This window comes from Scylla paramamosain, chromosome 19 (assembly GCF_035594125.1).
Source record: "Scylla paramamosain isolate STU-SP2022 chromosome 19, ASM3559412v1, whole genome shotgun sequence".
Taxonomy (NCBI): Eukaryota; Metazoa; Arthropoda; class Malacostraca; order Decapoda; family Portunidae; genus Scylla; species Scylla paramamosain.
The window spans coordinates 7,756,399-7,776,855 of record NC_087169.1 but is presented as its reverse complement, the minus strand read 5'-3'; the positions used below and the strand labels follow the sequence as shown (position 1 = coordinate 7,776,855).

Genomic DNA, 20,457 nt, shown 5'->3' with positions numbered 1-20,457 from the left:
AGGACGAAGAATAATGATACTATAGATCCATTAAAGGCAGCAAATGAGGAGCTGGTTGGTTCTGGGGAGGAGATTAGTAAACTTCTGAATAAGTATTTTTTAACTGTTTTCACTGAAAAAAAAACAAACAAAAAAAAAACATGCTGGATATGCCAGATAGTGAACAGGTGTTTAAAGCAGATGAGAATGAGAAGCTGACAAATATTTACATAACTAGGGAGATAGTGGAACAAGAGATAGATAGGCTAAAAAGTTCAAGACACTAGAACCAGATGATATATATCCCAGAGTACTTAAGGAATGCAAAGAGATTATTATTGAGCCGTTAGTTTCTGTCTTTAGGAAATCACTGGGATCGGGTGACGTACCAGTAATGTGGAGGCAGGCTAATGTAGTACCCGTCTTTAAGAGAGGAGATAAAACTTTAGCGTCTAGCTATAGACCTGTCAGCTTAACTTCAGTTGTAGGTAAAATATTAGAGTCAATAATAGCGAGGAACACTAGGGAACATTTAGACAAACATAACTTGATAAATCAGTCACAGCATGGCTTTTACAGTAAAGCGTACGAGGCAGTAGATAATGGTGATAGTTATGATATCTTATATCTGGACTTTAGTAAAGCGTTTGACAAGGTACCCCATCAGAGGCTCCTGAAAAAGGTTAGGGCACACGGAATAGGTGGGAAGGTGTTAGGCTGGATAGGGTCATGGCTTAGCGACAGGCGACAAAGAGTTGTAATAAACGGCTCGAAATCCGAGTGGGGTCATGTAATTAGTGGGGTGCCACAGGGATCAGTATTAGGACCATTGTTATTTCTAATATATATCAATGACTTGGATAGTGGAATTAGTAGTGATGTTAGAAAATTTGCAGATGACACAAAGATAGATAGATTAATTAGGTCAGAATCAGATGCCATCGCCTTGCAGGCAGATTTAGATATAATGAATGAATGGACGGATAGATGGCAAATGCAATTTAATATCAATAAATGCAAAGTACTTAGTGTAGGTAGAGGAAACCCACACAATAGGTACACATTAAACAACCAAACTCTGGTAGGTACAGGGTACGAGAAAGATTTAGGAGTTATAGGTAGCTCTGAACTCCGTCTAGGGAAACAATGCATAGTGGCCAGAAACAGGGCAAATAGGGTACTAGGATTCATTTTTAGGAGTGTTAAAAGTAGAAGGCCGGAAGTATTATTAAAGTTACACTTGGCGCTGGTCAGACTTCATCTAGACCACGCTGTGCAGTTCTGGTCCCCACATTACAGGAAAGATATAGGTCTATTAGAATCAGTACAGAGGAGAATGACGAAAAGGATACAGGGGACGAGGAGTATTCCTTACGAGGCGAGATTGAAGTTGTTAAATTTACATTCTTTAGAGAGACGTAAGTTAAGAGGGGACCTGATAGATGAATTTAAGTGGTATAAGGGTTATAACAAGGGGGATGTAAATAAAATTCTTAGGATGAGCAACTAGGGTAGAACAAGAAATAACGGCTTCAAGCTTGAAAAATTTAGGTTTAGGAAGGAGATAGTAAAAAATTGGTTCTCAAATAGAGTGGTAGATGAGTGGAACGGATTCAGTAATCATGTTGTTAGTGCTAGGACACTAGAGAGCTTTAAGAGAAGATTAGACAAGTTTATGGATGGGGATAATAGACAGAAATAGGTAGGTATATTACATACAGGGACTGCCACGTGTCAGCCTGGTCGCTTCTTGCAGCGTTCCTTATTTTTTATGTTGTTATGTTCTTTGGCAAGGTAGGGGGACGGCAGCGAGAAATTAGGACGAGAGGAATTTGTGTAAAGGGATGGTGTCCTGTGTCGTAGGTGAAAGAAAGAAGATTGAGGCGAGTTGGTGCAGGCTGTGGTGCCAACCAAGTTTAGCAAGGCACTAGTGCTGTTAGCACATGATGATCCCTTGGGTGGGCATCTAGGAGACGGCGACATCTAGGTGACGGCGACACTGACGGAGAAGAGGTGAGGGGGCGTGCGTCCTTATGCTTCGGCGACGATGGAATGACTAATGAATCAATGATGGTGGGCGGAAAATAATTGAGTGAAAAGGGGGTGGAGGGGGGGAGGGGAGGTGAGGGGGGGGGACTGGCGGCCAGACGTGGCAGCCGCCCGCCACACACGCGTGGTTAGGGGACTCTGACGGCGCTTGCCATAGAAGTCGCCTCACCATCCTCCACCCCCATATGGACAAGGTCGTTGCGACTGCCCACGAGGTCCCGGGGGGGGGGGTGGACTGGCGGCCAGACGTGGAAGTCGTCCACGCGCACGCGTGGTTAGGGGGACTCTGACGGCGTTGCCATGGAAGTCGCCTTTTCACTTACGTGAATCCTGGAGGGTGGGATGACTGAGTGTTACCATTGTGTGTTCCCTCCGACACCTCAGTACATTCCAAGGTTGCCACCGCTGGATGGTCAAGGTCGGGTGGAAGGGAATGGGGTGGTGGGGGGGGGACCGCACGTGTCAGGAAAGTGGCAGGCGATGTCCGCCAGGTCCCATGCGGCCTTACGCCGCCAGGAGTCATGCAGGTTTTTTTTTTTTTTTTTTTTTTTTTTTTTTTTTTTTTTTGGGGCGGGAACGGGAAGTTGAGGGCTTAGAATGGGCCGCCACGTGGGCGTCACGCGCTAGTTGCCCGCGCGGATCCTGGACAGTCTGGGTGGCGAGACTTGCCATCACGCGTTCCCTCCGACATCTCAATACATCCCCTATGGTCAAGGTCGTCGCGACAGCCTCACGAGGTTCCGTTACCTGTCCATCGTTTTTACCTGGAGGAAGCGTCTGTGACGGTCAGGGCGGAGTGGCGGCCTCTTCCACTTTCACCGACCGCCAGCGGCGTGGCTGACGTAATACTTATGCCGGATGGTCACCTTATTATTATTATTATTATTATTATTATTATTATTATTATTATTATTAGAAAGGTTATGCAGAGTCGATGGAACATTTTATTTTTATTAGGACAAATACAGCTCATTGCTTATTAGGGCAAATACATCTCTTTCATTCAAAACATTTGCGAATTGAAGGCAAAGAGATCATCGTCATCGCTGTCAATGACGGGCGTAGTTTTAATAACTCTAGGAACCAGCTTCTTACGAGGGGCGGCTGGAGCAACGGGGAGTTTTGGTGTGCTGTCGTCCTCTGGCGTGTTAGGGGGAATATTTTTTTTTTTTTCTGTTTTCCTGCGACTTCTTCTTCACCTCCTGACCCTCTTTGCCGCCTACTGTCGACTCATCTGACCGTTGCGGCTGTGCTTCGGTCGGAGGTGGCATCAGCGACTCCTGAGGTGGCGGAATCGACTGCGATGTCGGCTGCTGCTGTTGCGACTCCTGTCCTGATGGAGCGTCAGGAGGTGGGCTGGCCGGCAGTGGCGACATGTCGTCATCACTAAAGATCAATTTCTTCTTTGCAGGTTCTGACATTTTCTCCACATTGACATCCTCATGGTCAGCACGGCTTCGCTTACCCCCAGCATCGCCCAGATAGATATCAAAGCGGAAAGAGATGCGTTCTGTAACAGACAAAAAAAAAAAAAAAAAAAAAAAAACGATGAGAACAATGGAAAAGTTTTTATTTCCCCTCCCACTCTCCCTCTTCTTATTCATTGGCAAAGAACGTTAATGTAATTTACAATGGTGAAGATGTCAGATGCCGTGCAAGGTAATGGCGTACTCACCCGCAGTTCTCAAGATGAAACGTTTGTTAGCTTGCTCCATTCTTGGAGATGAGGCTTCGACGTCCGACTGGGTTGAGAGGTGATGGCGAAGTGACGCTTATCCGTCAGCAATTACCCCATATTGACCCCCTTTCCCACCCCCACCCCACCCCCCAATCTACCTTATTACCGCTTTACAGATGTTACGACATCTCGCCCGGCTGCCGGCTGGGCAAAACGTAGGCATGCAATGCGGCATATTACGAAATATTACGTATGCCATACGAGTAATTTTTTTGTCATTATATAGATATTGATGCTTTTTGAAGGTGGCGTGAATAATGCACATTGCACGTTTTAATGTATGCCAACTCAGTAGAAGGCAAAAGAACATGCAATAAATGCCACACACGAGGGAATTCAACCCCTGAAGTCGATAATTTAATGTGCTAATTTTCATATGTGGACAAGTTTGCATAAAATGATGTAAGACAGCGGAATTGTATTTGGGATGCAAGTTATAGCTATCGTAATAGCCTATGGTCTGACTTTGAAAATTAAGATAAACAGTAATCCAGTGGCCCATGGTCTTTGAGTCACTCAATGTATTTAGAATGAAAACGCATGGCTTCACCTGTTTTCTGGCAAGATTTATCAGATCTGTCACATGGCGATGATCGTGACAGCCTAAAAAATAAACTCGATCGCCCAAGATGCCTGCTAGACCGGCCTGTATTTCACGTGCATTCATGACGGCTTATGCGCGGACAATGCAGCGAACGTGACGATAATGATCAATTTCTATGACGCCAGTAGTGTCGGCGAAAAACATTATGACGCGGTTGTGATTACGTCCCTTGGCAAACGACAGATTAATTCTTAGATTTCCTGATTTATCCAGAGGGATGGCATTGTGCACGTCCTCCGTCACAAAGTTAAAGAAACATACTGTCCGACCTTTATTGAATGCATCAAATGTTAGGGAATTACGCGTGTCCAATCCTAGTGACTCAAGGGTCGTGTAAAACAATTTTGACGCGTGATGCGGGAAAGAGCTGCGAACGTTATAAATGGTCGCCCCGTTCACGGTGATATGTACATGTGACAGATCGGCGTGTTGAAAATATAAACCATTCTTATCAATTACGCCTTGTAAGCTGTCCATATCAACTATTGCCATGGTCAAATTTTGAGGTATGATTTGCGCGAAAGGTAATTCGGCAATCAAAGACGTTTGATTGGCGGCTAACACATACGTTTTATTGAGCGTTCTATTAAAAGTGTATTGCATTGGATTTCGAGTCAAGGAGTTATTTAACGATTCTAAGGCGGGCGGATGTGGCGTGACGCGGTCAACCCATAACTTAGCCATCTCGAGCTTAAATTTGAAACTGCTGGCATCTTGGTGTGAATTAAGAATCCATGTTTTGTTAGCCAATTCTAATCGAATTCTCACATCAACAGAGTCAAGCAGATAAGCGTCCAGACTTGATATATCCGAAAACAAAGGCGCAGTCATCGAAATGCCGTGCGTTTTACAATCTTTCATCATTTGTTTCTCGTCTTTATTCCCTCCCGTGAAATAGTCTTCATCAAATTTATTGATTATGCCTTTTGATCCATCATAATCGCGGTGGTAGAAGGCGACGCGACCGATAGAGTCAATTTTATCCTGAGGGATTGTTGTAATCATTTTAATGAAGGCGTGATAGTTGAACAAAGAGGATGACTCCACAAGCTGTTCGTTAAAATAACAAGCGCATGACTTAAACATCGTATTATTCAAACCATTACTAAAAACGACGTGATCGCCATCGTCTAGTGGCGCGCCGTCTGCCTTCGTCGCGCTAACTCGCAATTCTAGAGACAGCGTTAATAGATCCAAAAATTGCCCTGGAATACCAGGCAGTCTAAATTCAATGTAAGGATCGTTGATCCCCGCATGATTATTAGCATTTGCATCTAAATTAACGGGTAATACGTCCAACTTTCCCCTCGCAGCGACTGACGATTCGATGGTATGCAAGCGATTCACCCGCGGAAAGTTCTCACTCACGGCCGTCAGATAATTGCTCAGGGGGGTGGAGGTCGCTCCACCCTGCACATCCGGACCATAATGAGTCATCTTTGCGACTAAGCTAAATATTGAAGATATCTGCTTTATAGCAAGTCTTTCTTTTCAGTTGCCTGGTTGGTGGTTTTCTCTTTTTTTTTTTTTTTCCGACTCCAACTTTCCTCTTTTTCATTACTCGTCCGCCTCGAACTATCCTTTCCCCCACACCCTTCACGGCTGCAACACCTCTATTTCTTAATGATTCGCGAAGTCGCTTCCCTTCTAAAACATCTGTTAATAAACCTTTTCCCATTTGGAGCGCTTCGGGTGCTACAGTGCGCATGAGAAAGGGAATTGCTCTTTTAGCAAAGCCACTCAAAACGGAAAATAGACCGCCACCTCTTCTTGAATGGGGTGGAATAAAAACCCGGATGTCGTCTAAACCTCCACCTTTGCTTTGCGTAAAAAGCAAGTCGTATTCCGCTCGAGTGGGAGGTGTGAACGCTCTCGTCATGATGGTTGTCACGTCATGAATAAGACGTCGAGCATAATCACCGGCTATTTATTTCTGTCTGATATGCTGCTCCCGCCATGATCAAAATAAATAATAACGGTCACCCCAATTAGGGAATACATTTATACTCGATTTGTCAAACACACATCAACTTTATTTTAAAATTTACATGATATAGTTATTCAGACTTCCTCACCAGAATAGTTTCAACTCCAAAAGGTTGAAGTCGCTGCGCCAGCCCTTCCACCATAGGCAGGTAATTATTCTTCCACTCATCCTGGCAGCGACCTCTACATCCCAGTCCTTCCGGGATAATAATTTGCTCTACTTCAGCGTTCGCCATGGCTAGCAGGGCAATCTTTTTCAGGCAATTCTGGAAGTGTTGACGTCGATTCACGCTTGTATCCATCTTGAGTCCTTCTACGTAAGGCAAATCCTTCGACGTCGCGATTGCCTGTCGCGCCTTCTCGTTTCCCTCGACGGCCTCGCCCCAACCATACTGAGTCACGCAGGCCACCAGGTGAGGGAGATTTACGCTTCCTGTGGGAGGCGCGTGGATAATGATACGTCCTGGGTCATCTCTCGTGTCTGCCGTGGCCCGATGAAGCGAGTAGAGTCTCTTTCTAGCTGCATGTGTATTCTCGTATGGGTAAATCGTTTTGAGATCCCGCACAATCCCACTCGGTTCGGTGGAGACGGCATTTACTGAATAAATGATATAACAGCGGCGGTCGCGGAAGATGCCATCGGTCAGCTTGCCCTCGACCACCTTCATCTTGACGAGTAATTGGAGGGCTGATCCACACGTTGAACCCTCTGTGAGGGGAGTGAGGGGGAAATGTGACATCGCGGACCTTTATTCGCACGTATTGGTCGATATTACACCTTCTGCGTAGTAGAATTTATTCATTCAAATTGACGCAGGTGTTATTTTTTTTTCCTTTGTTGGTGGGAAGGGATGGAGGGCTGGGAACGTATTATTTATTAGGGGATGTGGGTTAGGGGGGGGGTGAACCTTTTTTTGACCATAACCCTCATCAATTATCCATCCGTGGGCCTGCACCCCTGACGCGCCTAACACGTGCTCTCATGTATTATTGATGTACTTACTCGTTTACAGAGTAAGATGGGGAGCTTTCTCATTTAATATGCTTCCCAGATGTCACCGACCCCGCCACCTATCAGTTTACTTCGTTGAGTCGTATTTCTGATGGCATCCGCGGGGAGTTGCGCCATGCGAAGTAGCAGTGATAATAATGGACGCTTATCGGGTGAAAGTCTTTTCGCGGCCCCCTTTTCGTGACCGAGTACTCGTATGAGATCAAACACGCTTATGCCAGAAAATGGTGGAAGTAAGTTACCGCGCTCATCCCATGAAATCCCAGGTTTACCCTCCAATAATTTCATGAGAGATAAACCATATTCTCTAAAGGAAGGAGGAACGGCAACTCGAATCAAATCATCCAAGGGTGGATTGACAGGTGCGCGTGGTGGTGGTGGCGCCACGGTGGCGGCGTCGGGGAGGGCGCCGGCCGGCAGTGGAAGTGAAGTTTTTTTTTTTTTCTTGACTTGTTTTGACGTGAATCGGTGCTGAGTTGCGCTGTCGGTCGGTTTAAACTTACACCTCTCGGCAACTGAGACGGGAACTAAACAATATTCTTTCATCTCTGTAGTAAACTTGTTATTGCCGACACGGCTATCGGGAGTAACGCGGCTAATATGCTGCCACCTCGTTTGGAGATTAGAATGGCTTTCTTCTTGTACACGGGCGTCTTCTTCAAGGCTACAGTGCGAATATCACTCTTGAATTTTTTCAGGCGGTTAATGATGGTATCGTCGTCCGTCAGACGTCTCTTCAAAAAGTTGGCGAATATTTCCGAGATGCAATTGACTTCGCGCTTATTCAAACTTTGCAAGACCTGCTTCCGCAATTTAGGGGTGACGTGCGAGAGAAGAAAAACCAAATCCTTGTACTTCAATATCAATGGTTTTTCCTCATCCATATCTTATGCTAAGTCGTCCGCATCTATCCAGCTGTCAAATTTATCTGGATACCCACGCCAGTGGACGAAGTACTTTCTCTTACCTCGCTCGACCTTCGATCGTAATATATCGACCTGGTAATGTGAGGGAGGAGAGGACTTGATTAATTCTTCCCTGTAGAAAGCGCCGGTCACGTCCTCCCCCGCCAAATCCCTTATGAAATAAATAGGGATTTTATGTGAGTAATCCACACGACTTATCTTAAAAAGCTCCTCGGTATTGTTGACGGTATAACCCTTATTGAATTTAAATTGCGTTCGGGAAGCACGTTGCAAGCGTACAATGTCTCCCACGTCTAATTTATGACTGACAACTTTCTTTCCCCTTGGCCGATTTAAATACATTCGTTTAAATTGCTTCCTGACTTGTGACAGCTCGCGGAGGCGGTGAACCTGAGCCGGCGTTTGGTTGCCGCCCAAACCGCGGTGTGGGGTGTGATTGTACGTATTTATTAGGGTGGGCAAGACGTTAATATACGTCAGTGTGTTGTTCTGCGTGAGATATTTATATATTTTTGTCTTTATGGTTCGGATGACCCTTTCTGCCAAACTCGCCTTTGTTTCACGCGAGTAATTGGAATACAAGGTAATACCTTTCAAAGTTAGATATTTTTTCACTGCTTGATTATAAAATTCGGATCCCTGATCGGTAAAAAGACGCGACACGCCTGTAAAACTCTCCGACTCTAGAACTTTTTTCAGCGCTTGCAGGCTACTGTGTCCGGATTTACTTGTCAGCGTTGCCACTTTCAAGTATCTGCTGAAAACGTCCAGGCAAAACATGATGTATCGGACGCCGCCATTGTGTCTGTGCAGCCTCGCAAAATCAGCCAAATCGCAAGTTAAAATGACGGACGGTTTAGGAGCGAGAATTTTTCGCCGCGGAAAACGTTTCAGCGTCGGCTTGTGAAGCGTATAAGTGCGGTTGCCCTGCAGAAATGCCCTCACATCGCGGAGTGTTAGATTCTTATCCCTTTTCTTCCCCTCTCTGTAGAGTGCTTGCACACCTCCTAAAGCCGCAGGATTCGTCATATCCCGGTAAAGTTCGTCCAAAACGGCATTCATAGCAGATAGACTTTCTCACAGGGCGGCTCATCCACAATATTCGTGCGCAGTTGAATTTCTTCGGGTGCGTTCGGGGATAAATCACACAACAAATAACCGTGATCTCGTCTAAGCACGACATTTTTATAAATTTCCACAAAGTGTTTGGCGCGCTCCCTTCCATAAAGTTGCCTGCCCAGACATTCAATTTGATATATATCTCTGTCTTTCATAAGAATGTAATGTGAGGCATTTAAAGTTATCGTTCTAGCATACTTTCCGGGGAAAAAGACATTCTGTGCTATCATTATAACTGACAAATTTTTATGTCTCCCTTTGGTGAAAGCCTCTGCTATCGTTTGAGAATTGCCAGCCGTGAGGAAATTGTCATCTAATATCAGGAGTGTGTCCGTTTGCGGGTCGGCGTATGGACTGTCATCATCCATCACGGGATCAATAATTTTCTCATGCACTTCGACCTTATCTTGAAAAGGGGAATTCTGCTGCAGCGAATGCGATGAGACGCCACAAATGATAATTCTGTTAAATCCATGCTGATATTTCTCTATAATTTTATTGCAGAGGTGTGTTTTGCCGGAATTTGTATAACCTGCAATAATTATGCGTGCAGGATATCTAAAAAGATTCAGCATCTCTTCGCTAAATGTCTTGTCCATGTTAAGTTCAGAGGGTTACTAAAAGACGCTACGATATGTTTACAGTATTTATTGCTTAACCTTTATTTACATGGTCATGTAGGTAACAGCATAACTAAACTCCCAGCTGCATCCTCATCCCTGCCTTCTAATTATGACGTGGATCTCCCCGACCCACACCTCTTCCTCAACCTCCCCCTCCCTCTCCTTAACCTACCAAAGTACAAATGTTCTTACATTACCTCCTCTTCTTCCGCCTCCTCCTCCTCATCCTCCTTATCCCACGTGGACAGTACAAATGTTCTTACAGCACATGAACAAAATCCCCTTTCATTCCCCTCCTTAACCCCACACTCAAAACAAATGTTCTTACATTACATGAATGGCAGCTGCTAGCGGCCGCGGTCTCTCTCAACCCTTAATTATGACGTGAATGATGTCATGGAATGCCACTCCCGATCACGTCACAGCCCACTCATTAACCCATCCTTCACCTCCCCCTCTTCCTTAGCCTACGTGGTCAGTGCAAATGTTTTTTTTTTTTTTTACATTACATGAAGGGCGGCTGCTAGCAACTGCGTCCCCTCTTTCTCTACCCCTTAATCACGATGTGAATAATGTCGTGGAAAGTCTCTCCCGATCACGCCACAGACCACTCATTATCCCATCCTCCCCCTCCCCATCCCCCTCTTCCTCTTCCACCTCCTCCTCCTCCTCCTCCTCTTCCTCATCCACCTCCACCTCCCCCACATCCACCGCCGCCTCCTCTTCCATCTCATTCTCCACATCTCTTTCCCGCGGATCATTGTCGGGGTGATAATACGCCCTTGAGGTGTAGCCATCGACGTGAAAGCGCTTGTCGTCAAAATGTGACAACGTACGCTTTCGCATACAAGTGGTACAAATTTGTCCTTTCACATTCCTGATATTATAGCAATCTACCATCCCACATGCGACATTATTAAGTGTTTCCCTATACTGCCGATGCAATATATTTTGCTGAAGGTGAGTTGGAATGCCTTTACCTCGAGATACTTGCTTGTCATCTTTCAACAGCAGCGAATACATCTTTGGCTTTAATATAATCGCCTCTTTGATGAGCGTGGATCCGGTTTCAGATTTCAGCAAGCCTAGTTGACCCTTCCGCTCCCCATTAAAACACGGGTGATCTGAAGCAAAGTTACTGGTGTCGAGAAAATTTGCCATGGATCCATGTTTCAGTTCATCATTTAAGTTTGTAGGTATGTGCAGACTGAAAATGAAACTGTCAGTATCTTCATAAGCTAATTTAGCTCTCTCCCCATAATTAGCTTTGATGACACGGTACCAAAAGTTGTACATGTACTTCTTTGCCACTTCTAAAATATGGTATCCCAAGTAATTTGGCTGCCTGATATTAATCGCATTCTTACTGTTGACACATATGACTCGATCCTCGCCTAATTGGTGGACCCTTTTAAAGGATGGATTTCTTGCATACTTCAGGAAAGACTTTCTTTTTGTCACTAATTTCTGCTGGAGGCCATACTTCACTTCAGATAACATGGATCTACCATAAACTGCGTTTGACATCAGTTTGCAAATGCGATTTTTAATGGCGCACGTCTCATTTTTACGCTGAGCGACGTTCCTTTCTATGAAAGGTTTCAGGTATGGAGCCTGTCTGAAGCTATATATAGCATGAACACATTGTATTTCCAGTCCAAGTGAGAGTAAAAGTTGTAGCAATTCCAGACTGATGAGATGATCTTTCAGTCCCTTATGACTGGCCACGAGTTTACGATTTTTCCTCCCCAGCTTACGACCCTCAGCTTCTAACAGTCTTTTACTGTACGGCGAGATGTCATCTTCTGTAATAGTCATGTGTGCGAGGCACAGAGGGAACTCGTCCGTGATCCGAGCCACGTCGGGGGAAACGTCACAGCTGTCTAAATGCAGCCAGTAACCGACGTCGCCATCTGTCGCATGATTCTGGATGCCAACTTCAAAAAAATCATCCATCTCTGACTGAGAAAGCTTTTTGATGTCACCCATAGGCAGGGGGGAACACATAACGCTTGCATATAATGAATTATAGTCCAGATAAAACACATAGGTGCCGGGTCCACCGTCGGGTTCGTGGTTTGACTGCAGGTGTGGCCTGACGCAAGTTACAAAGCCTCCTCGTACATTTCTTTTGATCAGGTGACTCTGAGCGAGATGACCGAGGCCAGCATTCATAATGGAAAGCGTGTCCTGAAACTGCAATTCCTTAATCCTTACTTTCAATAAATGCGATTCTGACTTGGCAAGGATGTCCACGTGCGACTCTGGCAAGTGAAGGTCTTTTATGATTAAGGAGACGTCAAAGCTCATATTATGTGCCAGAGTGATGAGATATTTCCTCATGTCACGACACTGGAGGTTGCATCGCGCGCACAAAGCCCCCTTGTAATTATTTTGTGGTAATGAGTGGTCGTGATGTTTATGAGGTGGGGTTTTCACATTAAAGGGTTGATGGCAGAGCTCGCAGTGACGCTGACGTTTGAAGTGGTCTTCATCCTCCGCAGACATGCTAATTGGATAGCTAACTACACTTTCCTTGATGATTCCCCAAGCATTGGATAGGCTATCAATGAAATTATTCACGGGATCTTCACCGAAATAACTTGTCTTTTCCACGACATCTCCATGCCTATTGATGATGAGATACGAGTATCCAATTGGGTCATGTTCAGCTATTACACTCCTATTCTCCTTAGGTTTTATCATAGTTTCAAAATCAAAAAAGGCTAAGTATGCAGGCTGATAGGTGTAGGCAAAATTTTTAAATTTTACTTTTTCACCGTCACCTGGAAAGAGAAGAGTTTGAGTGAAGTCGCAGTGACACTCGTGATCGCTCAAACTGACAGACTTGGGAACTGAGCTGAAACATACTTTGCAAAACTGATGACCCTCTGGGGTGGGGCTGCTTCTCGTCAATTTCCGGTGCAGCTTCTCCACGTCTTTAATGAGCGTCATATGTTTTCCACCTAGTAAAAGGAGTGAGACTACAGTTTTATACTTCCGCGAGCCTTTTCTTGATAATGTTAAATAGTATATCTCACCGCTTTTTGTCAGTGTATAAACGTCCAGAGACAGACAATTTAACCTTTCTAACTGACTCAAGTTCTCCCAAGTCACTGGACTGCCTACTTTTCCGCGCGTGACGTATTTCTCTCCGCCATGCCGTCTCCGTAATATTTTTGGAATTCTTTTCCAAGGTACACCTCGAGCATGAAGTCTGAAAGCCGCCAAACACTGAATAACACAGGATGAATGTCGGCCATCAGGATTGAAAATTTCATTCCCTCCTCGCACGCCTCTAGGATAATCAACATAATCTCCTATGCCACTACATGCGACGTGCAAGCAATAGTTGATGAAAAAATTCTGTACTCTTGAAATGATAAAACCAGATCCTTCAGTCTCGCTGGTAAGGCTTTCCAGCCGACTGTTCAGCTGATGGATCCATAAATCAACAAGGTCAGGCACATCTTGATAGGCGATCAGTCGTGCTCTAAAAGCAATATGAATGACTCGATGTTCATCCTCGCCTAAGGTAGAGAATTTCACTAGTAACAGAGAAATGTGTGAAAATATTTTCAGGGTGGGGGGGAATGGCGAGCCGTGTGACGTGAAATATGATCTAATTTCCCGTATAAAGAACTCCCTGTATTCGGTAAGTAGACCGAGTGGATCTCTGCTTACATGATCAGGTATGTCATATTGATGTCTGGTGAAGCTCCTCATAAAATTTTCCCTCGAGTCAATTAACCGCGGCTCTTCCGGCATCCCGCGCTCGTCAAGGTCTGCATCCGCCGACTCTCCTGCCATGCTGCGCTCATCGTGGTCCGCCTCCGCTTGTGGCGTGTCTGGGAAGAAAAAATAGAAGTAGCAGCGACAGTTTATTATTATTATTATTATTATTATTATTATTATTATTATTATTATTGAATTGATATTTACCTTGTGTAGGTAGTGAAGGACTTGAAGTCTCGGAAGAATTTAATACGTTCCCCGATAATCCACTCGGTCCCGGCCGTGGCGAGTCTTAAAAAAAAGAATATTAGTAGTGGAGGTGGCACCGTATTTATTGCTTTATTATTTGTAGTATTTTTTTTTTTCTCACCTCTTCCCCCGCCTCCGCGTGGGATGTCGCCTTGTGACGTCCGCCGACGTGGGCCTTCTACGCCGCCGTTCTCCTCAACCTCAATCGAGTGTGAGCCTGTACAGGAAGATGTGCTTAGAGCTCAAACTTGTAAAGATTGACAGTCATTTCATCTTTATTATTATACATTCCCGCCAAAATAAGTAATAATGCTTACCAGAAGAAGCAGGATTGCCAACTTCGCAGGTGTGTTCTGGCGGTGGATGTGGAAACAGAAGTCCACACCGCTCGCATAAATCACACTGGTCTTCCACACATGAGGGGCAGGATGGATTAGTGCGCCATCTCCCACACACTTCACATAAAATCCGCGCCTCTGCTGTTCCATAGTGAACACCCATTTTCTTTTCTTTTTTTTCTATAACATTGTCAACACTTTGTCCCGGCCGCCATGCCGCGCGGGGAAACACTGAAGCTTCCCGCGCAGATGGTCGCGAGGCGCGTGCCTTGACTCGGAAGTAGGCAACACCTGCCTGTTTCATTATCCTCCACTCCACCCATTATCCCACCTTGATCGATTCTCTTCAAAATTTTACGTCCGAGACGCAAAGTTAACGTGGTCTTATATGTAACACGCAAGTAACACTGTTTTCCCCATCTTCAAACTGAATAGGTTTGCCTCTTTGATTAGCAATTTTGATGGCCACACTCTCTATAGTTGATGCAGAAAGTGGTTTATACGTAATTGAATTCGCACCTTTACTGGTGCTGTCGCCGGGGAGTGGTATGACGTCTAATATATTAACTAGTTGGTTGCCAAATCGCGAGGGGGAAATGATGTCGGTATAAACGTACATATAATCCGTCCCTGCATCAGCTCGCGGTACGTATTGAGCGAATAATTTTATGGGTGATGAGGAGGAAGCTTCGCTGGCGTCGGAAGATGAAATGCCGTCGCCAGATCTTTGAAAGTAGACGGTGTAGCGAAAATTTGGATTGAAACCCAGAATGTGAGCTATATGCGATGCAAATTTTATACTTATATCACTGTAAATACGATCGTCATTAGGAGGGACAATCGCGTTATTCACAACGACCCGCTCCAAGTCGCGGTCATAATAAATGATATCCGAGTAAGGGAAATAGATCTTAAAGGAGTCATTCAAGATTGCTTGAAGTTCTCTCACTATCTGTCCATTAATTGCCTTAGTTATGGCCGGTATGTTCTTATCGGTAAAATTGGAGATGATATTCCTTTCCGGTAGATAGGTATACATATTATATTCATACATATCAAAGTCTGACTGCTTAACCCGACCATAGAACGATATACTGGAATTTGGATCCCCTTCCGCAATGCAGTAGAAATATTTAGGGAATAAAATATTACACAGGCCGACTTCATAATCCCTGCTGGTGTCTAAATGAATGGGTAAGATTCTGTTTTCAAATTCTGTTGTTGTGTTGTTGGGAAATGACCTACCACCTGCAAGAGAAGATAGGTATACGTATATATCGTCACTATCTCTCAATGACATGTTTTTTAAACCCTGTCAACTAACAGACTGACTTTAAACTTTACCTTTTCATGACATGTATACGTCGGCAGACTGGAGATTATGGCGGTACGGCGTGGATAGTCGCGACGACCTTGACCATAGGGGGAATGTACTGAGATATCGGAGGGAGCACGTGTCGGCTATAATAATAATAATAATAGTAATAATAATAATAATAATAATAATAATAATAATAATAATAATAATAATAATAATAATGATAGTAATAAGACCGCCATCCGACATAAGTATTACGTCAGCCATGCCGCTGGTGGTCGGAGAAAGTGGAAGAGGCCGCCGCTCCGCCCTGGCCGTCACAGACGCTTTCTCCAGGTAAAAAGGATGGACAGGTAACGGGATCTCGTGCGGCAGTCGCAACGACCTTGACCATAGGGGATGTATTGAGATGTCGGAGGGAACGCGTGATGGCAACACTCAGTCATCCCACCCTCCAGGATTCCGTGAATGAAAGGGAAAGGGCGACTTCTATGGCAAGCGCCGTCAGAGTCCCCTAACCACGCGTGTGTGGCGGGTGGCTGCCACGTCTGGCCGCCAGTCCCCCCCCCCACCTCCCCTCCCCCCCTCCACCCCCTTTTCACTCAATTATTTTCCGCCCACCATCATTGATTCATTAGTCATTCCATCGTCGCCGAAGCATAAGGACGCACGCCCCCTCACCTCTTCTCCGTCAGTGTCGCCGTCACCGTCCCTCCCCCCTCCCTCCCCCCCCCACCCACCCCGCTGATGTCGCCGTCATGAATCACCCCCTTCCCAACCCCCACTAATCTACAGCCTGGGCCTCCATACTGACATGGACTGCCACTGAAGTCTACGGAAAATTGCTGTCAGGTTTCCCCATTGCAACTTGATAAGGTCCACACTCGCAATATGGCATGCCATCAGAGTCGCTCCTGGGGTGGGGGTGGGATCCCCCTCCCCCCCCCGCTCCCCCCCCTCCCCCCGCCTCTCCCATCCCCCAACACCCCTATTTACAGCCAGGATCTCCATCCTGAAATGGATTGCCACTCCGGGTAATTGCCAACAGAGCCTCCATCCTGAAATGGCCTTTGCCGTCCAGGTCGCCATGCAATGGCGACCTGGGCGGCATGCCATTTCAGGATGGGGGCTCTGGTGGCAATTTCCCAACTACTAGTGCCTACCACCCTCAGTTACAAGATGCCTTGAAGACGGCATTAAAGACATTAAAGACCACATTGAGGGCCGTTTGGTTCGATCACGATAAAGGCTGGGATGGAACCATCCCCTATGTGATGTTTTAGAAAGCACCCTCAGAGTCACGGGTTTTCGCTTAATCAGTTAGTCTTTAGGCACTGGGTGAGGGGCCCATTGGATGTACGTGATGGATGATGTCGCCCTTCCTCGGAGTAGGCGGAATCTATGTTAAAGATGGTAACACGGACTCCAGAACAGTTACTGAAGGATGTATACTCAGGTTAAAATGATAGTTTATTATGATTAAAAGGCCAAGTATAGCAGCTTTGCTCCGGTTGATGATGTGTTAGTGCAGCTCCCTGTTCACGGGCAACTGTTTCCAGCACGATAGAGTGGCCCCTATGTCGTGCAAAGGAAAGCAGGGGATTCAGATTATCTCTTAGTCATTCATGGTAGATGGAAGCGAACTCAGCTATGCCACATAAACATGATGAAACCTTATTCTATGAAGAGCGGTCCTTCGATCCTTTCTACTTTAGCTGTGGAAGAGGCACCTTTAGTTTTGTTCTTTGGGAGTGAGGGAATGGCTCCAGACAGCCTGTGTCCAGAGTCTGTTGTGTCTGTTCCAGTTACTTTGATATAAGCTGTCCCACTTAGAAATACATCCAAGAGGTGAGATGTTAAGCAGAATGGAGAAATATCCATCTACTTTTAATAGTGTTCCAGGGAAGACCAACCTGGTCAAGCATGACATTGCCGACCTAACTAGTAAATCCCCTCAAACAGTGACTGCTGCAGGAGATGAAGCACCTTTTAGACCATGAGTTTATAAAGTGCACATATAGTGAATGAAGTTTTCCTGCCACCCTCCACCCCGAGTCTGATGGGGGTGTGCGCTTTTGCATAGATATTAGGAAGTTCTCTGTGAAGAGTGGAGACCTAGCTCTTACCCTGGGCTGATGATTTTGTTGACTAAATTGGGGCCGCCATCTTCATTACAAAAATTGACAGACAGTTAGGCAGGCTGAAATTCTTATCTGTTATGGGTTCACTGTATTGAGTTCCCTCTTTTTTTTTTTTTTTTTGTATATTTCTATATCAAGGTTATGTGAGTTATTTGGGGAGGGTGAGTGAGTGACGATACTGTTATCCTCTGGCAAGGGTAGTGTTTTACGGAAAGTTTCTCGAAGCCAACTTAGTGAAATTTATTTTTATTTATTTTCGTCGTTTTCTGTCGAGCTGAATCAAATACCAATGAAAAAAAAAAAAAAAAAAAACAGTAAGCCAGTATAAAATAATTAAATCCTTGCCAGTTCCTATGTTTTCAGTGTAATAACTTGTTGAAGTTAACACGGTTTTGAGAAAAGGGATAACTGTGAGCAGTGGTCAGTGTAAGCACATGCTTCATCCGGGGTCGATGGACTGACTACCTTCTGCCTTTTTTAACGTTAGCGGTTTAGTTGGCGTGTCGCGTTCAATAGACATACTGTTGAGAGAGCTGGTATATTCATGTTGTTTCCCCTTTATATATCATACGTGTAACTGGGTGAGGGGCTGGATACTGGTTCCATACATTTAAGTTTAGTATCTTGTTCTGGTCATCCACATAGGTCTAGAACAACGCACTCAAGTCTGTGAATTTTATAGAGACGACCTCCGTTCATTTTGTGTTTTCATATGCCTTGTGTTCGTTGCTCAGGTAGAAATGCATTCTGCCTTCAGCCGTTTTGTCTTTGAGTCGAACTGACTCTAGTCTTGTATTTTTTTTTTTTTTTTTAGGTAAATACTACTGGCCTCTTTCTGTTGTCATTGTGTCTGTGTCTTTGTTTGGCCAGAGGATAGTTCTTAATGTCTGCTGCGGAATCTTTAGGTAATATTATTTCTCTCCTGATCCGCTAACTTTGTCGTAGGTGAGATCAGTCTTCTGGGAGGCTAGAGACGAGCTAAACATGGACCAGTGCACGGTAATTGTTGATAGATGGAGGAATTGAGTTTTTGAGGCACTGAACAATACCAAGTTTGCTCTGCCGAAATCAGAAATTTTGGAACGATCATAAGTCAGGCGTTCTGTTGCTTCCCTGTGTGAAATGTATTTAGTTTTGTTATTGGTCCTCTGTAAGTTTAGTAAAGGTTTCGCTTATTTTTATTTATTTATTTTTTTTTTTGCTGTGTTTCCCAGTTTTTTTTTTTTTTTTGTGCTTCTTTGTGTATTCTAATGTTTACTGGTTCAGTATTTCTTAGTGTAAGTGATGCCTTATTGTATATGTATGAGGATACCTTTGTTCTGTGGCCTATCCCAGGCCTTTGTTTTGTATTGTTTGCACTTTTAATAGTCATTAGTTGTGTTTTGCTAAGTGTGGGTGTGTGTGTGTGTGTGTTGGGATGGGAAGGCATTCTAGTGTTGGAATTACTATTGATTTTACTACATGTGTTTTAATTTGAATTGGTAGAGGTGAGAATCTGTATTGTTTGTTTAAAGGTTTTAAATCTGACATTCTTCTTTCCTTTACGTGTTTTGTGTACCCTGCTTTAGAAATGGTTAGGCCTAAAGATTTTCTTTGGTTTTGTATACTTATGTCTCTATTGTTGATTTGTATATTTGGGAATGTGAGGCTTCCTAATGCAATTGTATTGAATTTTGTAAGATTGTTTTTTCATGTTTCTTTTGTCTTCAGAGTCATTTATTTTCATTACCTCTATTTCAGTTAATTTTAGCATTTGTTTTGATTTTCCTTTTTATTTGTGTCACATCATCTGCATATATTATGTTGTGTCCTTAATTGAAGGTGGCATGTCTATCATATATATTGTGAAAAGTGCTTGTGGGACAACACACTTTAAAGGAAAACTAGGTCTGATGAATTGTCTCTCTCTCTCTCTCTCTCTCTCTCTCTCTCTCTCTCTCTCTCTCTCTCTCTCTCTCTCTCTCTCTCTCTCTCTCTCTCTCTCTCTCTCTCTCTCTCTCTCTCTCTCTCTCTCTCTCTCTCTCTCTCTCTCCTATCTGGTATATTCATGTTGTTCATCCTTTATATGTTATATGAGTAATTTGGTGAGGGGCTGGATACTGGTTGCATACATATAAGTTTAGTATTTTGCCTCTTTTTATTGTCGTTGTGTCTGTGTCTTTGTTTGGCCATAGGATAGTTCTTAATGTCTCCTGGGGAAACTTTTGGTAATATTATTTCTCTCCTGATCCGCTAACTGTGTTGTAGGTGAGATCAGTCTTCTGGGAGGTTAGAAACGAGCTGAACATGGACCAGCGCATAAGTCATAAGCCACGACACCACGCGCGGGAGGGAGTGGACGGCCTTAAATAGCGCCTACTCCGACAAGCTACTCATTCACACTAGGGAATGTTAATCATATGATAATTATTGTATTTCTACGAAAATTTGGTTATTCGTACGGTGCACGATACAAAGTTGAGATTCGTACACAAATATACCATGATTGAGTGGCTAATAAAATGTTAATATTTGAAACAAGGAACTGGTGTATTTTGTAAAAAAAAAAAAAAAAAAAAAGGCATTTGAAAGAGAAAGATCAATGTCAACATTCGGAGAGAGAGAGAGAGAGAGAGAGAGAGAGAGAGAGAGAGAGAGAGA

General features: G+C 44.4%; 1 long non-coding RNA gene across 1 annotated transcript; it reads right to left on the bottom strand.

Annotated features, from left to right (window-relative positions):
• Window positions 1-2,965: 2,965 nt before the first annotated feature.
• Window positions 2,966-3,858, bottom strand: LOC135109610 (uncharacterized). Its single transcript, XR_010272827.1, has 2 exons — window positions 3,704-3,858; window positions 2,966-3,538 (listed from the first exon to the last, which is right to left on the bottom strand). It is a non-coding gene; the product is annotated as an uncharacterized LOC135109610 (long non-coding RNA).
• Between the last annotated feature and the right edge of the window lie 16,599 nt (window positions 3,859-20,457).